The sequence below is a fragment of the Nicotiana attenuata genome, chromosome 6 (genome assembly GCF_001879085.1).
Source record: "Nicotiana attenuata strain UT chromosome 6, NIATTr2, whole genome shotgun sequence".
In the NCBI taxonomy this organism is placed as follows: domain Eukaryota; kingdom Viridiplantae; phylum Streptophyta; class Magnoliopsida; order Solanales; family Solanaceae; genus Nicotiana; species Nicotiana attenuata.
Genome location: NC_031994.1, coordinates 66,065,189 through 66,084,313, shown reverse-complemented (window position 1 = coordinate 66,084,313; position 19,125 = coordinate 66,065,189). Strand labels below are relative to the sequence as shown.

At 44.6% G+C, this 19,125-nt stretch overlaps 1 pseudogene; it reads left to right on the top strand.

Annotated features, from left to right (window-relative positions):
• On the top strand, nt 14,550-15,294 carry LOC109228296 (annotated as a pseudogene).

Genomic DNA, 19,125 nt, shown 5'->3' with positions numbered 1-19,125 from the left:
TTGCAGGCAAATGCAAGTAAAAGTGCTATCTACATGGCTGGGATAGATCAAAAGACTAGAGAGGAAATCCTACAAACATTGGGATTCAGTGAGGGCAAATTACCTTTCAGATACTTGGGCATCCCATTAGACTCAAAAAAGTTAACTATTGCTCAATACTTGCCACTGGTGGAAAAGATAACAGCAAAAGTTACTTGCTGGTCAGCAAAGTTTCTCTCCTATGCAGGAAGGTGTCAACTTATAAAGGCAGTTATCTTTGGAATACAGACATACTGGGCACAGGTATTCATCATCCCAAAGAAGGTTCTGAAATTGATAGAAGCCATATGCAGAACATTCCTATGGACAGGTAATGCAACTATCTCAAAGAAGGCATTAGTAGCTTGGGAAAATGTATGTAAACCAGTGGCAGCTGGGGGACTCAATTTAATAGACATAAAGTCATGGAACAAAGCAACTATTACTAAGCACTTATGGGATCTAACTAGAAAGAAGGATTGTTTGTGGATTCGTTGGGTTCACAGCTACTATATAAAGAAGAGAGACCCGGACACAATGCCTATCCCTAAGGCAGCAGTCTGGGTAATTAGGAAGATAATTGATAGTAGGGAAGAGATTATGGGGCAGTAGCAACTTCAAGGGACCTTGCATGATAGATTAAAGAGTCTATGCAAGAATGGGAAACATCAAATTAAACAGAGGTACCTGAAGATGATACCAGACTGTTGCAAAGTGGAATGGAAGGGCTTAATGTTGCACACAAGTATACATCCAAGATACAGATTCATCTTGTGGCTTGCAGTACAAAAGAGGCTGGCAACAGTTGATAGATTGCTGAAAATTGGTATCAAAGTACCAGCAGACTGTATTTTTTGCAAGAATGGATAAGAAACCTTCAACCATTTATTTTTCAAGTGTCCAATTACAAATAGGTTGTGGGCTAAACTATGCCATTGGCTGGGACATAAAAGGAGCATAGGTGACTGGGAATGTGAGCTGGAATGGATAAACAAGAAAGCAAAGAGCAGAGCAGGTATCAATAGCATAACATGCTGTGTGTTTGCCATGACAGTTGCAATGATATGGAGAGAAAGAAACAAAGGTAGATTTGAGGATGGCAAGTATGATGAATATCAAATCTGCAAAGAAATAATCCTGCATATTCATGTTCGAGGGCAGAATAATAAGAAATGGAGAGAACTGATGCAGCAATTGGACTGGATTCCATGAAGAACACATGTATAGATAGGAATGAATGTATAGAAGTGATACTAGTGTCTGTATTGGTAGGTATAGTTGCTTGACACTTTGATATCAAAGGCATAGAATACTGATGTAAAGTAGTAGTAAGTCAAACTACTACTAGGAACAAATTGTAACTTTTTTTTTGAGTATCAATAAAACATAATTTTAACTCAAAAAAAATGCAAAAATCACCTTAATTATATTTTGGTGCAAATATGAGAATAAAAAATTAATTATTCACCAAAATGATAATCTGGGAATAATTATTGGATTTTGCACTGATAAAATAGACAATAAATTGATTTTAAAATCTTTAAAAATTAGGAAAAAATACCAAAACTCTTGGGCATGCTTATATATGCAGGTACATGCTATTTTGAAAGTATTTTGTATATAAAATACATAGGGAAAAATTGGGTATCAACAATACCCTTCGAATATCTGTATGAGGGGTATGGCCATAGCAAGTCCTACCGTACCTACCATGACGAGCTTTCTATCACTTCTCTGGGCCACATCCACCGCAGAGTGTTCGTGTTCATTGTGTGCTTCTTGGTCCAGATAGTATTCCCAATGAAAAGGGAAAGAATCCACACTAGGTTGGCCATGGTCGCCAAGACTTTGATGGAAGGGATCAACGAACAGACATACACCATAGTCCCCATGATCATAGCCGACATCTACAGGGCTTTGGAGCGCTGTCAAAGAGGGGTCAAGCATTTCGAGGGTTGTAACCTGATGCTGCAGTTGTGGTTGTTAGAACATCTTCAAAGGGGCCAGTATCGCCAAAAATTTCCGCGAAGGGCTTGGAATGACCATATTGCCTTCCATCACCCCAAGCAGATGACCTACATTGCGGACAGGTTTGCTCAGTGGGAAAGTGCCAAAGAGTGGGTGGAGTTCTTCGACAATCTAACCGAGGAGCAAGTGCAATGGATGTTTGAATGGTTCCCAACAGACGAATTCATCATCAGATCCAGGGACGATCCACACCTGGTGCTGATTGGGTTGAGAGGAATATACCCTTATGTCCCTATCCGAGTTATGAGGCAAGCAGGCAGGAAACAGGTTGTACCAAGGGTTGCCAAGATAAGTCATTTCAGAGCAGACTTTCAAGACGACGACGTCCCTTACAAGTGCCAAGCTTAGCACATGTGGCACTGCAAGATCATTGTGGAAAAGAACACCATTGAGCCCGACAGATATCATACAGGGTGCGAACCTCTCTACCCGGCGTGGTTAGAAGACAATCTAAAAGGAATGGTGATGCCAGGAGCCGGTCGAGGGAATATAATCATAGAAGAAGAAGCTGAAGCTCAAGTCAAATACAAAAGGCTGCGCAAGAGGGTCCACGACTCTGCGAATGAGCACCGGGAAATACATGAGAGGAATGTGAGGTTGATCGAAGAATGGAATGAAATGTCAGTCACTTCCAACAGGAAGTTGGAATATCTGGAGCGAGGAATAGTTGAGCTGGAAGGTAAAGTCATAAAGAGGATTGAGGATTGTCAGAACGTTGAAGGAACTAAAGGAGGACATCTGGCCAGAGCCTACTTGCTGCTGGGTCTGCACGAGTTGGGGGACCTGTATGATGCAGTCAGGAAGATCGAATCTGGGGAAGGTTTTTCTGGGACCAAATAGGCTAGATTTATTTGCTTTCCTATAATGTAATAAGGCCAAGTGCCAGTAGTGACTTAGTTTTCTATTATCTTAGTATCGTTTTGGGATTCGTCTATTTTTCATATTATGAAATGAGGCATTTATTCGCATCTAAAGTTCTCCAAATCTATTTGTCGCTAGGCCTACCTCAGGCACAACGAGGCTCCCAAATTAGGATGTGAATTTACATATGTGTTTAAATACCGCAACACTTCAAAATCCTTACTAACTTGTTACCTTTTTGTTTTTTCCTTTATTTTGATTATTCCCATTCCCTAAGGTTGGTTCACTCATACTGGCATCATCAGCATATCATACCAGATCTAAAGGCCCTCCACCTCCTCCTCCTCCAAGCAATACAAAAGGCAAAGGAAAAACAAAAATGGACGACTTAAGTGGTATTCGAAAGGAGAATGTTAAGAACGCAGAAACTTCTGACGGTCGGAGTACTCCGGCACCAAATGATCTAGTCTTGAGATTGGAACAAAAGATACTGGAACTATAAGGAGAGCTTGAGCAGGTTTGCAAGTTGGCGAACTTATCACTCACCCTGAATGTCCCCAACATCAATCAACAGAACACAAAGTACCCGACACCTCCCCAAAACACATCAAACCAACAAAACCCTCTTGTAACACATCAATACACAACCCCACCTCAAAATATCAATCCCTTACCAATACCAACTCCACCGCAACACCACCACCAATCAATCCAATACCCACCAACCGCCACTTACCACACTCCCCAAAACACACCACAACCCATCCCCGATCCTCAAAACTCAACCAATGACCATCACTACACCCAAGTCCCTGGCACTCATCAAAACAACCCCATATATGTGGAGACCATACCTCACTCTACTCAACCAACTTCCTATGCACCAGAATCCTCAGAGAAGGACCAGCTCATTAAAAACATGGCTGAAGAACTCAAGAAATTGACACGTCGGGTTCAGGGTGTGGAAGGCGGCAAAGGGATAGAAGGTTTGAATTATGAAGACCTATGCATACATCCAGATGTGGAACTGCCGGAGGGGTACAAACCTCCTAAGTTCGAGATGTTTGACGGTACAGGTGATCCTAGGGTTCATCTAAGGACCTATTGCGATAAGCTTGTCGGGGTCGGAAAAGACGAAAAGATTTGGATGAAACTCTTCATGAGGAGTCTTACTGGTGATGCTTTGTCCTGGTACATCAGCCAGGATCCCAAGAAATGGTCCAATTGGGTAGGTATGGCATCAGATTTCATGGACCAATTCAGGTTCAACACAGAAAATGCACCCGATGTTTTCTACATCCAGAATCTTAAGAAGAAACCCACTAAGACTTTCCGCGAGTATGCTACCCGCTGGAGGTCGGAAGCGGCCTAGGTCAGGTCATCTTTGGACGAAGAACAGATGAACAAGTTCTTCGTCAAAGCACAGGACCCGCAGTATTACGAAAGGTTGATAGTTATTGAAAACCATAAATTCTCCGATATCATCAAGCTTGGGGAAAGAATTGAGGAAGGCATCAAGAGTGGGATGGTAACGAATTTTGAGGCATTACAGGCCATAGACAAAGCATTCCAATCAAGCAGCATATCAAAGAAGAAAGACGTTAGGGCATTAATGGTGTCTCAGGGCCGGAAATCTCCACTTACCTATCGAACACCTCCGCCCATATATCAAACACCTCCATCCACATACCAAGCACCACCACCTACATATCAACCATCATCTCCCAGATATTCCCAACCAGCCACTGTCTATCATACCTATAACTCCCAACCACCTCATTTCTAAATGTCTCTGACTCGCCAAAATTATCCAAGAGCAAGACCCAATTTCGACCGCAAACCACTCGGACAATACACCGCCATCGCTGAACCCATTGACCAGCTGTATGAAAGGTTGAAAGCCGCAGGTTACGTCACTCATGTTCCCGTTGTGGCACTAGAGAATCCATCCCAATGGGTCAATCCTAACAAAATTTCCTCGTACCATTCCGGTATGAAGGGGCACACCACTGACGAATGTCGAGCGTTGAAAGACAAGATCCAGATGCTGATTGACAACAAGCTTATACAGGCAAAGGAGGCCACACCCAAAGTTCGCAACAACCCTCTCCCTGATCATAGAGGTAGTGGAATACATGTGATAGAGACGAACAAAGAGTGCGATCCTAAGGGGTCGATTGGGCTTATTCGGGAAGGCGATGACTTTAAACCCCCTAGTCACACTTACTCCTATTATGGAACAGACTCAGTCACCAATCGAGGTTGAGGTAGCTGCACCAGTGCAGTTTGAGGTAGAGGTAGCTCCGCATGCGGCCACCCCTGCTCCGTTTAGAGTGGAAGTGGCCAGACCTTTCACAGTGACAGTATCGGACACACCTCCTTTCCACTCAAAAGTAATACCTTGGGATTATGTTGCCGAAGCTAGGCAAAAAGGAAAGGCAAAGATGGAGGAATCTAATGTCGCACAAGGAATGACCAGGACCGAGAGAATCTATACACCTGAGCACCTGGGAGGACCAAGTAAGGGTGCTACTACCAAGCAGCCTATCATTGAAACAGGGCCAGATGACCTTTGGAGGAAAGTACAAGCAAGGGAGTATTCCGTCATTGATCATTTGAACAAAACCCCAGCTCAGATATCCATCCTGTCACTGTTACAAAATTCAGAAGCAGACAAGAACACTTTGGTAAAAGTGTTGAGCGAAGCTTACGTGCCCAATAACATCACCAGCGGAGAGATGTCTAATATGGTACGACTGGTGTTGGAAAGTCACAAAATCACTTTCCACGAAGATGAGTTTCCACCTGAAGGTCTGAATCACAACAGGGCACTGCACATTACAGTGCGGTGCGAAGACTACATCATTTCCAGGGTCTTGGTTGACGAAGGTTCAAGCCTCAATATTTGTCCGTTGGACACTCTGAAAAGATTGGACAAAGGTTTTCATGAAATACGGGCAGGAAGCATGAATGTGAAAGCTTTCGATGGGTCTCAAAGGGCCACGATCGGGGAGATTAACCTGTGCTTACAGATGGGGCCAACTTGGTTCAACGTCGAGTTTCAGGTGCTTGACATACCGGCCTCATACAATCTTCTGTTAGGCCGACCATGGATCCATGCCGCTGGGGCTATGGCATCCACACTACATCAAGCCATGAAATTCGAATGGAATCATCAGGAGGTGATCATTCACGAAGATGGGAGTAACCCCATTTACACCAGTCAAACCATCCCGGTTATTGGAAATAGAAGAAGGCTAGGAGGGGAAACCTATCATCACGTTGAACGTGTCAATGCCGTCGAGAAAGATAAATGGTGGAGCAGTAAAATAGAGAGCATACTGGCATGGTCTGGGTATGAATCCGGTAAAGGGATTGGGAAGAATCTCCAAGGTATCACTAAACCGATGCGGCTGAAGGGTCATGGTACTACCTTTGGGCTCGGATATCAATACACATGGCAAGAGTATAATGATTGGTCGCCTCCATGGCGTGGACCGTACTACCCTCTTGAGCAACCAGTGCGACGTCTGGATCAAGCCTTTCACCAAGCTAATACAATACGGGGAACTGCATAAGAGGAAGCATTAGCTAGGCTGAAGAATTTATTCTTGGAAGACGAAGACATGGACTGCAGTGCAATAATTGAGGAGGAGGAGGAAGAAGGACTCACTATTCAGACTGTGGAGAAGAGAGTTGTTCTCAGGAACTGGACCGCCACACCATCCCGGGCACGCCGAGTCCCTGGGTAGCTAGGCAGATTTTATTTTTTGCAGCCACTCTAGGCATTTAAAATTTTCAATAACTTTGTTTTAGAGACTTCCTTGTTTTAAAATAAATGCTCCTTCATCGGACCGTATTTGTCTGGATGTTGTTCAGTTTTAATCAAATGCACTTGCTCTTTATTATTCATTACTATTTTCTACACTTTTTCTTTCTACAATGTTATTATTACTTTTCCTAATGAACCGGTGACTGTGACATGTAATGAGGCAACGCAACATGGGAACAATGATTCAGATGAAGAAGACGAGATACCTGAGGAAGTTTTCAGGGAGGTGGAAAACTTCGAGAATAAGCCTAAGCCCAATATGGACGAAACCGAAGCAGTAAACTTGGGGGACGTCGAGACCGTTAAGGAGACTCGCATCAGCATTCACTTATCACCAACAGAGAAGGAAGAGTACATCCGTTTCCTAAAAGAATATGAGGACATTTCGCATGGTCATATGATGACATGACAGGTTTGAGCACGTCCATAGTGGCTCACAAGTTACCTACCAATCCAATGTGTCCGCCGGTGAAGCAGAAACTCAGAAAGTTCAAACCAGACATGAGCCTGAAAATCAAGGAGGAAGTTACCAAGTAGATCAAAGCCAAAGTTCTCAGGGTGGTTGAGTACCCAACCTGGTTAGCCAACATTGTGCCAGTTTCGAAGAAAGATGGGAAAGTTAGAGTATGTGTTGACTATCGAGATTAAACAAAGCAAGTCCCAAGGACGACTTTCCACTGCCAAACATACATATCCTGATCGATAATTGCGCCAAGCATGAACTCCAATCTTTTGTAGATTGCTTCGCGGGTTATCACCAAATCTGGATGGACGAAGAGGACGTGGAGAAAACAGCCTTTATTACACCATGGGGGATATGCTGCTACAAGATGATGCCATTTGGTCTAAAGAATGATGGGGCTACCTACATGAGAGCCATGACAACCATCTCCCATGATATGATACACAAGGAGATAGAGGTATATGTGGACGACGTCATTATCAAATCCAAAAGGGTCGTAGACCACATAGCAGACTTGAGAAAGTTCTTCGACAGACTAAGGAGGTACAACTTGAAACTGAACCCCGCCAAGTGTGCATTCGGGGTTCCCACAGGAAAGTTATTGGGATTCATTGTCAGCCGTCGAGGGATCGAGCTAGACCCATCTAAAGTCAAGGCTATTCAGGAGTTACCGACGCCTAGGAGCAAAAAGGACGTGATGAGCTTCCTAGGGCGTCTCAATTATATCAGTCGCTTCATAGCACAGTCCACAGTCATATGTGAACCCATCTTCAAGATGCTGAGGAAAGATGCCGAGACAAGCTGGACCGAAGATTGTCAGAAAGCTTTTGACAGAATCAAGGAGTACCTGTCCACACCACCGGTCTTGGTCCCGCCAGAGCCGGGACGGCCTTTGCTACTCTATCTATCTCTATTGGATGGAGCCTTCGGATGCATTCTGGGACAACATGATGAGATAGGGAGAAAAGAGGAAGCCATATATTACTTGAGTAAGAAGTTCACACCTTACGAAGCACGGTACTCTCTGCTGGAACGCACGTGTTATGCTTTCACCTGGACGGCCCAGAAGTTGAGGCATTACTTCTGTGCCTATACCACATACCTCATATCCAGGATGGATCCTTTGACATATATATTTCAGAAACCCATGCTGTCCGAGAAGTTGGCCAAATGGCAGATATTGTTGAGTGAGTTCGATATCGTCTGCGTAACTCAAAAGGCGGTCAAAGGACAAGCATTGGCAGATCATCTTGCTGAGAATTCGGTGGGAGGAGAATACGAACCCTTGAAAACATATTTTCCTGACGAAGAGGTGTCGTTTGTAGGAGAGGACACTACCGAAACGTATGACGGTTGGAGGATGTTCTTTGACGGAGCTGCAAATTACAAAGGAGTGGGCATTGGAGCAGTTTTGGTATCAGAAACAGGTCAACATTATCCGGTATCATCTAAACTCATATGTCCCTACACCAACAACATGGCAGAGTATGAGGCCTGCATATTAGGACTCAACATGGCAATCGACATGAACGTTCAAGAGCTGCTGGTAATCGGTGATTCAGATTTGCTTGTGCACTAGGTACAAGGAGAGTGGACCACCAAGAATTCCAAGATATTACCATATCTGCACCATGTGCAGGAAATGAGAAATAGGTTCACCAAGATAGAGTTTCGGCATGTACCCAGAATTCAGATTGAGTTTCCCGATGCATTGACCACCTTGTCATCTATGATACAGCATCCGAACAAGAATTTCATTGATCCCATCCCAGTAAAAGTCCATAATCAACCGGCTTATTGTGCGCATGTTGAGGAAGAAACGGATGGAAAGCCTTGGTTCTATGACATCAAGGAATATTTGGCAAGAGGAGAATATCTAGAGCATGCAAATCACACTCAGAAACGCACACTCCGGAGATTGTCCAATCACTTCTTCCACAGCGGAGGAAATTTGTACAGGAGAACTCCTGATTTAGGATTACTAAGATGTGCCGACGCAAAAGAAGCTTCTAAGCTACTTGAGGAGATACATGCTGGGACCTGCGGCCCGCATATGGATGGTTTTGTCTTGGCCAAGAAGATACTCAGGGCCGGTTACTTTTGGATGACCATGGAGACAGATTGCGTCCAGTATGTCCGCAAATGCTACCAATGTCAAGTGCATGCTAATATGATAAAAGTGCCGCCAAATGAACTCAACGCAACAAGCTCGCCTTCGCCGCCTGGGGAATGGATGTCATTGGTCCGATTGAGCCCACTGCTTCAAACGGAAACAAGTTTATTCTGGTGGCCATTGATTACTTCACGAAGAGGTTAGAGGCTGCATCTTACAAAGCTGTAACCAAGAAAGTCGTCGCAGACTTTGTCAAGGACCGTATCGTTTGCCGATTCGGAGTTCCCAAGTCCATTGTCACTGATAATGCCGCCAACCTCAACAGTGATCTGATGAAAGCCATGTGCAAAACTTTCAAAATCAAGCACAAAAATACCACAGCCTATAGACCTCAGATAAATGGAGTCGTAGAAGCCGCTAACAAAAACATCAAGAAGATACTAAGGAAGATGGTAAAAAACGATAAACAATGGCATGAGAGGCTACCTTTTGCTCTATTGGGAAACCGCACCATAGTTGTACATCAACCGGGGCAACTCCCTACATGCTGGTTTATGGTACTAATAAATTAGGATTTTAACATGTTTTATGCCCCTACTTGCCTATGCTTTGATCATATATTTGTACAAAATAGTCCCAGAGGCTCACAGGTTGTGCCTGTTTGCAGGTTTGATCGACAAAGTGACGAAATGCCAAAGATCGGCTCAAAAAGGAGTGAAACCTGTTCAAGTATCAAAGACCATGAAATCTAAGGGAGGAAGGCCTAGTGCTGACCGCGCAAATTGGTATGCGGCCGCACTAGGAGATTCAGAGAGTTGGCAAACTGGGCTTAAGGGAAATGCGGTCGCGGTACATATCTCGCGGTCCGCGGTGAAGGCTCCGCGGCTGCACCTCAATTTTGTGCGGTCTGCGGAGTAGAGATTCAGAGAGTTGAAGTTTTCATAGTCCACACCCATGCGGTCCGCGGTCGTCTTTGCGCGGACCGCGCCAGTTTCCTCCGTGGTCGCGGTCCATTTTATGCGGTCCGCGGAGCCCAACTTCAGAGAGCTAAAATTTGAATTTCAAGAGCCTTGTGCAGCCGCGGTCCATTTTGTGCGGCACGCACTGACCCCGCAGGGGTATTTTTGTCCAGTTTTTCCAGCCTCGTATAAATAGGACATTTTACCATTTTTAGGTCATCTGTTATATTCAGAACACAGCTGCGCTCGTGAGAACAACTTTTGTAGCCATTTTTGGCATCTTAGCTTCAAATTAACGATAGATTCTTGCAATTTAATTTAGTATTTAGTTAATATGTCTTGTTCTTCATCTATTTCTTCATTTTCTCCTTCAAGCATGAGTAGCTAAACCCTTTAGCTAGGGTTGTGGCTCAACCCTAGTGTGGGTAATTGATGGGTGTTGCCATCTAAGGTTAGATTGACTATGGGTGTTTGTTATTTGGGTTGATTTTATTTTTAATCTATAAATTGGTGGTTGCAAACACTGATTTGTGCTTTGTCGATTTGACTCTTCTTGAGAAAAAGAGTCTAAGTCTCCAAAATTGACCCAACAAGGAATTGGGATGGACTCATGAGAAATGATAGTCCCAATTAACGGGTTAAATCTCGAGAGAGTAATCACCCTACTTGAACCCTAGTTGCTTGGTCTAATTTTCCTACCCATTTGGTCTCGAGAGAGTCAAGTGGGCAAAATCACTCTCTCTACCGAGAGGTGTGAGAGTGGGTAAAATTGTGCAACGGTTATAGCATAAGCCCCAATTATGTCAATCGAACCTTAGTAACATCTACCCGTCAATTAGCCACCTAGGTGATGTCACGACCCTAGTGCCCTTCTTCCCATTAGATACAACTTTAGCAATTATCTCGGAGCATAATCTAGTTTCAATTAGTAGTTTGATAATAGTAGTTTATAATTGAAAAACCCAAAAATGTTAGAAGTGACATTTAGAGCAATTACACGACTCTAGTCTAGATAGATACCCAGCTCCAATTTCTAGCTCTCTGAGGAATTCGATCCCGACCCTCATATCAGGTAAAAGCTATTGCGACCCTCTCTTCCTACTTTATAGTAGTGTGTAGTTGGCATCGATCAACTTTTTGGCGCATTGCCGGGGAGCTAACGGTCCTGGCTATCTATTTAGTTAGTTTTGTGTGTTGTTCTTCTTTCCTTCTTATTTACTAATTTGTGTGTGTGATTACTACCGGTACCAAATGGCTTTAAACGCGAATGACCCTCTTGGCAACGTGCTTGCAGGGGAGGAGGTAGATGAAATTGGAGACGATGAAGTGCCTCTTGTACCTCCCAGTCGTGGACGAGGCCGCCAGGCTAATGTTAATGACAACGTTCCAGACCCTCCTCCGCCACCTCCAAGAGCGGTTCCACGGGTGCTACCGAATCAAGGATATGCGAGTACCATAGTTCCTCCCCGAATCTGGGCGGGGAACTTTCAAATCACAAATGTCATGTTGACCTTGCTCGAGCAACAAGGATATTTTTTACGGGCGCCTCTGATCAAAATGCCTACTAGCACTTGAAGGGGTTCGTAGATACATGTTGGGGTAGCAAGCAAACGAACGTGTCCAAGGATGCATTGAGATTGAGGCTTTTCCCGTTTTCTCTTAGGGGTAAAGCATTGGATTGGTTAGAAAGGCTCCCCAATCATTCTATCACTACGTGGGATGAATTGGCGGACAAGTTTATTTCCTAGTTCTTTTCGCCGAGTCACATGGCGGCACTTCGTGATGAAATTTTGGCCTTCAAGCAAGAGCCAACGGAACCCTTGCATGAAATATGGGAGAGATTTAGAACAATGGTGAAAGAATGCCCAAACAACGATATGACCGAGGAAATGATTCAACAAACCTTTTATCTGGGCATCAACACCACTAATCAATGCATTGTGAACCAATTGGCCGAAGGCAACTTTATGAAGCTTCCTTACAATGAAGCTTGTGATATTCTTGACGAGATGGCCGACACTTCTTCGGCTTGGCAAAGTAGGGCCAATGTTCCTCAAGGTGACCCTACAGTGATCCATTTGCACAAGGAGTTGCATGACCATGGTCAAGCTATTGCAAGCTTACTACTACTATGAATCAATTGGCTAAGGGGCAATTACAACAAGTCCAAAATCCTCGACAATTCAATGCCATGGAAGGAGTGAATATGCTCAAGAGAAGGCAAAGAGGGCAACAACCTCAAGGAAATTGTGATCAATATGATGATGGTGGTGGTTTTTCAAATGAGTGTTATGATGAGAAAGCGAAGAAGTTCAATATGTCAATAACTATCAAGGAAATCGAGGCAACTCTTCAAATCAACAATGGCGGCCCCAAGGAAATTGGGGCAATCAACAGGGTGGTGTTAATTGGAACAAAAACAACCAAGGTGGAAATTGGAGGAACAACAATTCGGGCAACCAAGGAAATTGGAATGGAAATAACAACAATTGGAACAACAATGGTCAAGGCAATTGGAACAACAATGGAAACCAAGGTAATCGGGGGCAAGGTTTTCAAAGGCCCCCTATTTACCAACAACCGAACAATCTACCTACGTTCCCTTCTCAAGGATCTAGTTCTTCGGGTAATGATATGGGAAGAATAGAAATGATGTTCGAACAAATGATGAAGAAGAACCAAGATTCCGATGCTCAATTGGCTTCCCACAATACCTCCATTCGGAATCTAGAGGTGCAATTAGGCCAAATCTCTCAATCGTTGAATACTCGCCCAAAGGGTGCTCTACCAAGTGATACGGTAGTCAACCCTAAGGGCGGGAACAATCATGTGATGGAGGTTACAACAAGAAGTGGGAGAGGCGGTGATGTGCATGCCTCGAAAGATAAGCAAGTTGTGGATGATGATGTTGAGTTGCAAGAAAATGATAGTCCTTTGGTAGTTGAAGATGTGGTAGAGAATGATGTGAACATTGATGTGAGGATTGACATTGATGAGGCTGAGATGGAAACTCAAGAGGCCGTGAACCCGTCTAGGGAGCACATAATTGACATGCCGGAGCCGGTGGTGCCAAAAGCCAAGGCACCTTTGCCTAGACCGCCTCCGCCTTATCCTCAAAGGCTAGCCAAGCAGAAAAGTGACAACCAATTATGAAAGTTCATTGACATGATGAAGAGCTTATCCATCAACGTGCCTTTGGTGGAGGCTTTGGAGCAAATGCCTGGGTATGCGAAATTCATGAAGGATTTGGTTACAAAGAAGCATTCCATGGATTGTGAAACAATAAAGATGACTCACCATGTCAGTGCAATAGTACATTCAATGGCCACGAAATTAGAGGATCCTGGTGCTTTCACTATCCCTTGCACCATTGGTAGTGCAGACTTTGCCAAAGCTTTATGTGATCTTGGGAAAAGCATCAATTTAATGCCCTTCTCAGTTTTCAAGACTCTAGGTATTGGGCCACCAAGGCCAACTTCCATGAGATTACAGATGGCAGATAGATCAATGAAGCGTCCTCTGGGTATAGTACATGATGTGCTTGTCCGGGTAGACAAATTTATCCTACCGGCGAACTTTGTGATTTTGGACTGTGAGGTGGACTATGAGGTCCCAATTATTCTAGGGAGACCTTTCCTTGCAACGGGGAAGGCATTGGTTGATGTTGAAGCGGGTGAACTAACTTTCAGGGTAGGTGATGAGAAGGTTGTCTTCTATGTTTGTAAATCCATGAAGCAACCCAATAGCACCGAGGTGTGCTCTTTTGTGGACATTGTCACAGCTGTGATAGTGGATGACACAAGCTCTATGATCAACATGGAGGATCCTCTTGAGGCCGTGCTCTTAAATCTTGATGTCGATGATGATGCAAGCAGAGTGGAGTGTGTCAATGCTCTACATGGGATGGGCTCTTATTCTTATGAGCCGAGAAAATTGTCTTTGGATCTTGAAAATCGGAAAACTCCACCAACCAAACCATCAATTGAGGAGCCACCGGTGTTGGAGTTGAAGCCACTTCCTCCAAACCTCAGGTATGAATTCTTGGGCTCTAATTCAACTCTTCCAGTTATTCTTTCTTCTTGCCTTACTAACATGCAGGTTGAGGCCACTTTGGCGGTGCTACAAAGGCGAAAAAGGGCAATTGGATGGACTCTGGCGGACATTCGGGGAATAAGCCCCGCATTTTGCATGCATAAGATTATCTTGGAGGATGATGCAAGGCCTTCCTTAGAACATCAAAGGAGGCTCAATGAGGCAATGCAAGAAGTGGTGAAAAAAGAGGTGGTCAAATGGCTAGATGCAGGTGTGGTGTATCCAATCTCCGATAGCTCATGGACTTCCCCGGTGCAATGTGTGCCGAAGAAAGGTGGAATAACAGTGGTGACTAATGAAAACAATGAACTTATTCCCACTCGGACGGTTACCGGGTGGCGGGTATGCATGGACTATCGGAAGCTTAACAAGGTGACCCGAAAGGATCATTTCCCTTTGCCATTCCTTGACCAAATGCTTGACCGTCTAGCAGGGCGAGCCTTTTATTGCTTTTTGGATGGGTATTCGGGCTATAATCAAATTTTAATTGCCCCGGAGACCAAGAGAAGACAACTTTTACATGCCCGTATGGTACATTTGCTTTCTCCCGGATGCCATTCGGGTTGTGCAATGCTCCGGCGACCTTCCAACGTTGCATGATGGCTATTTTCATCGATATGGTGGAAGACATATTAGAGGTCTTTATGGATGATTTTAGTGTGGTTGGTGATTCCTTTGAAGAGTGGTAAACTTGGATAGAGTCTTGGCCCGATGTGAAGAAACTAATCTCGTTCTCAATTGGGAAAAATGCCATTTTATGGTTGAAGAAGGTATAGTGTTGGGTCACAAGATTGCTAAGCATGGGATTGAGGTAGACAAGGCTAAGATCGAGGTGATTTCAAGGCTCCCGCCCCCCACTTCTGTCAAAGGAGTGAGGAGTTTCCTTGGGCACGCCGGGTTCTATCGGCGGTTTATCAAAGATTTCTTGAAGGTTGTGAATCCCCTTTGCAAGTTGCTAGAGAAAGATGCTAAGTTTGTTTTTGATGAAAAATGCATGGAGGCCTTTGAACTTTTAAAGCACAAGTTGACCACTACCCCTATCATTACCGCACCTAATTGGAGTTCGCCCTTTGAACTAATGTGTGATGCAAGTGACGTTGCGGTGGGGGCGGTGTTGGGTCAACGGGTTACCAAAATGTTCCATCCCGTGTATTATGCAAGTAAGACTATGAATGAAGTTCAATGGAATTACATGGTGACGGAGAAGGAGTTATTGTCCATTGTGTTCGCCATGGAAAAATTTTGGCCATATCTTATGGGGCCAAGGTCATAGTGCACACCGACCATGCCGCCCTTAGGTATTTGATGACCAAGAAGGATTCCAAGGCAATATTGATGAGATGGGTGTTACTTCTTCAAGAATTTGACTTAGAAATAGTGGACCGGAAGGGAAGTGAGAACCAAGTTGCGGACCATTTGTCCCGCTTGGAGGAAGAAGGGAGGCCATGTGACGGCCTTGAGATAAATGATACATTCCCCGACGAGCAAATTCTTTCCGTGTCAATGTGTGACATGCCATGGTTCGCAGACATTGCCAATTTCATTGTGACTGGAATTGTCCCGTATGAGCTCTCTTCCAACCAAAGGAAGAAACTCAAATGGGATAGTTTGGATTTTTATTGGGATGATCCCTATTTGTTTAAGATTTGCACGGATGGTGTGATTAGAAGGTGTGTTCCGGAAGGTGAACAATTGAGTATTTTGGAGGCTTGTCACTCCTCCCCCTATGGTGGCCATCATGGAGGGGTGAGGACAGCTTCGAAGGTTTTGAGTTGCGGTTTCTATTGGCCGACTTTGTTCAAGGATGCTAGTGATTTGGTAAAAAGATGTGATCAATGCCAACGCGCGGGAGGGATTTCCAAGAAAGACAAGATGCCTCTTAACACAATTCTTGAAGTTGATATCCTCGATGTTTGGGGTATTGATTTTATGGGTCCTTTTGTTAGCTCGTGTGGGAACACTTACAATCTAGTAGCAGTGGATTACGTATCAAAATGGGTTGAGGCCGTGGCCTTGCCTAATAATGAAGCTAGGAGTGTGGTGGCATTTCTTAAAAAGAGTATCTTCACAAGGTTTGGTACACCCCGGGCAATCATTACTGATGGAGGATCGCACTTTTGTAATAGGGCTTTTGATACCTTACTCTCCAAGTATGGTGTCAACCATAAACTCTCTACACCTTACCATCCACAATCAAGTGGCCAAGTTGAAGTGTCTAACAGGGAGATCAAGAGTATTTTGTCCAAGACTGTAAAGGCCAATAGGACCGATTGGTCTAAAAAGTTGGATAATGCTCTATGGGCTTACCGGACCGCTTACAAGACCCAATTTGGTATATCCCCGTACCGGTTGGTGTTTGGGAAAGCATGTCACCTACCAGTGGAATTGGAGCATAAAGCTATATGGGCCTTGAGGAAGCTTAATCTTGAGTGGGATGTTGCGGCCAATCTTCGTGTTGAGCAACTAAATGAACTTGATGAATTCCGGTTCCATGCATACTCGAGTTCGTCCTTGTATAAGGACAAGATGAAGTATCTACATGACAAATATGCTCGTGGAAAAGAGTTCAAAGTTGGTGATTTGGTCCTCTTGTTCAACTCCCGTCTAAGGTTGTTTCCCGGAAAGCTGAAATCAAAGTGGAGTGGGCCATTTGAAGTTGTATATGTAACCCCATTTGGTGCTCTAGATTTGAAGAACAAAAATGGTGAAATCTTTAGGGTGAATGGACAACGTGTCAAGCATTATCTTGGGAAGATTGATGATAGCCACCTGGTGGCTGTGGTTCATTTCAAATGATGTGATGGTAACCCGCGTCGTGCCACGACGTTAAATCAGGCGCTTCTTGGGAGGCAACCCATGTGTTTTTCTTTTTATTTTCTTTGATTTTCTTGGTAGTTAGGATTGATTTTTGAGCTAATTGGTTGTGAGATGTTGCAGGGATTGAGTTGATGCAGTGCAGGGCATAAGTGCAAAAATGTCGGGTCTCTGAAGTTTCCAGTGCAGCCGCACGGCCATTTTGTGCGGTCTGCACTGGGGTGAGCAAGAAATGATGACTCTCTGAAGTTTGCCACCGCGGCCGCATGCCATTTGTGCGAACCGCGGTGGACCTCCGCGGCCGCGGTCCCTTTTGTGCGGACCGTGGAGGTTGCCTTCTCAAGATTCAATGGAACAAACCCAGTGCGGTCCGCGGTCCGTTTTGTGCGGCCACGCTGGTAGGTAAGGCTGGGTCCCACTATTTTTTCTATAAATAGACCTCAAGGGTCTCCTTCTACCCTTTTCGAACCCTAGACTCTCAGAGCCCTTTTTACTGTTCATCCTCGTTTTCTTTGACTGTAACTCTTGCTTAGAGTGACTACTTCCATTGCATATACTTATCTGGTAACATCTCAATCATATCTTTATGCTTAATTTTAGTCTTTGTTTATTTCAGCTCATAGCTTCTTCCTTTTTACCATTTTCTCTGATTGTTAGCGTAGGTTTGTACATTTGTTAATTTTTTGTGGGCCTGAAGAGTTTTATTAACTGGGAAATTGAGTACGGACATAGTAGGGTGAAAACTTGAACAAAATTGCAAATATTAGAAACCCTAAGTCAGTGCCCTAACTTATCACCCTTCGCGGACCGCGGTCACATTTGTGCGGTCCGCGGTGCCTATGTTCTGAAGGTTGACTTAGGCCTAGCGCGGCCGCATTGCACTTTATGCGGTCCGCGCTGACCCACCGCGGCCGCAATACCACTTTGTGCGGTCCGCGGCGGGGAGATTCAAAGAGCATGTGTGGAGGGCCTTTGACTTGTGCGGACCGCGGTCAATATTGTGCGGTCCGCGATGGCCCCTGTGCGGCCGCACGTCCATTTTATGCGGGCCGCACTGGCCAGTTACTGCAACTGTTTCTGCAACTGTCTGAGCTTCTATTCTGCAATTCATTCTGCTTCTGTTTCACTGCCTGTGCTTAGACTAACAATGTTAGATGTGTGTGCTTGCAGACAATGGTTAAACAAAGAGGTGGCAAAGGATCACAACAACCCGGGAGAGGTGGTTCCTCCCGAGGAGGCAAAGGAAAAAGAGTGGTAAAACTCACTCCCCAAGCTCGGGAAAACATCAAAAAGACTCGAAAATTGATAAAAGCTGCAGATAGAGCTGCTTCCCATTCCTCGGGGAGTGAGTATATGCCATCCTAGGACATCTCCTCAGACTCAGTCCCAACTCACATCACCACCCACTTCCAACTGACTGATACTCCTCCAGCATCACCCACTGTCAAGAGGCCAGTAAATGTAGTTTCTGACTCATCTGAGGGGTCGGAAGCAGGTAGTGGAGACGACTCCACCTCCCCCACAGCTTCATTATCTGGGAAGAGTGCAGGCGGAAATGTGGAGGAGGTACAGGGTGCTGAGGGTGGTGAGCCTCAAGTCGGAGGCGTTGCTAGAACTAGAAAACCTGAGGAGTGGGAGGATAGATTTGTGAGCCAAGTTGCATATCATAAGTTTAGGGAGTGGTGGCCGGTGAGACATTTGATACCGGAGAGGAGCTTTATTGACAAAGATCTACTTACCCACAACCCGAACGTGCAAAGGGAGTTTAGAACTAGAGTGGGCTGGGAGTTTTTCATGGAGAAGTGTATTGAGGCGAATGAACATATGGTTAGGGAAATCTATTGTAATGTGGCCCACATCGTCAAGGGTTCCAAAGTGACCAAAATTCGAAACAAAAAGGTGTTGTTCGACAGGCAGTCTCTGAATGAATATCTGGGCTTCATTG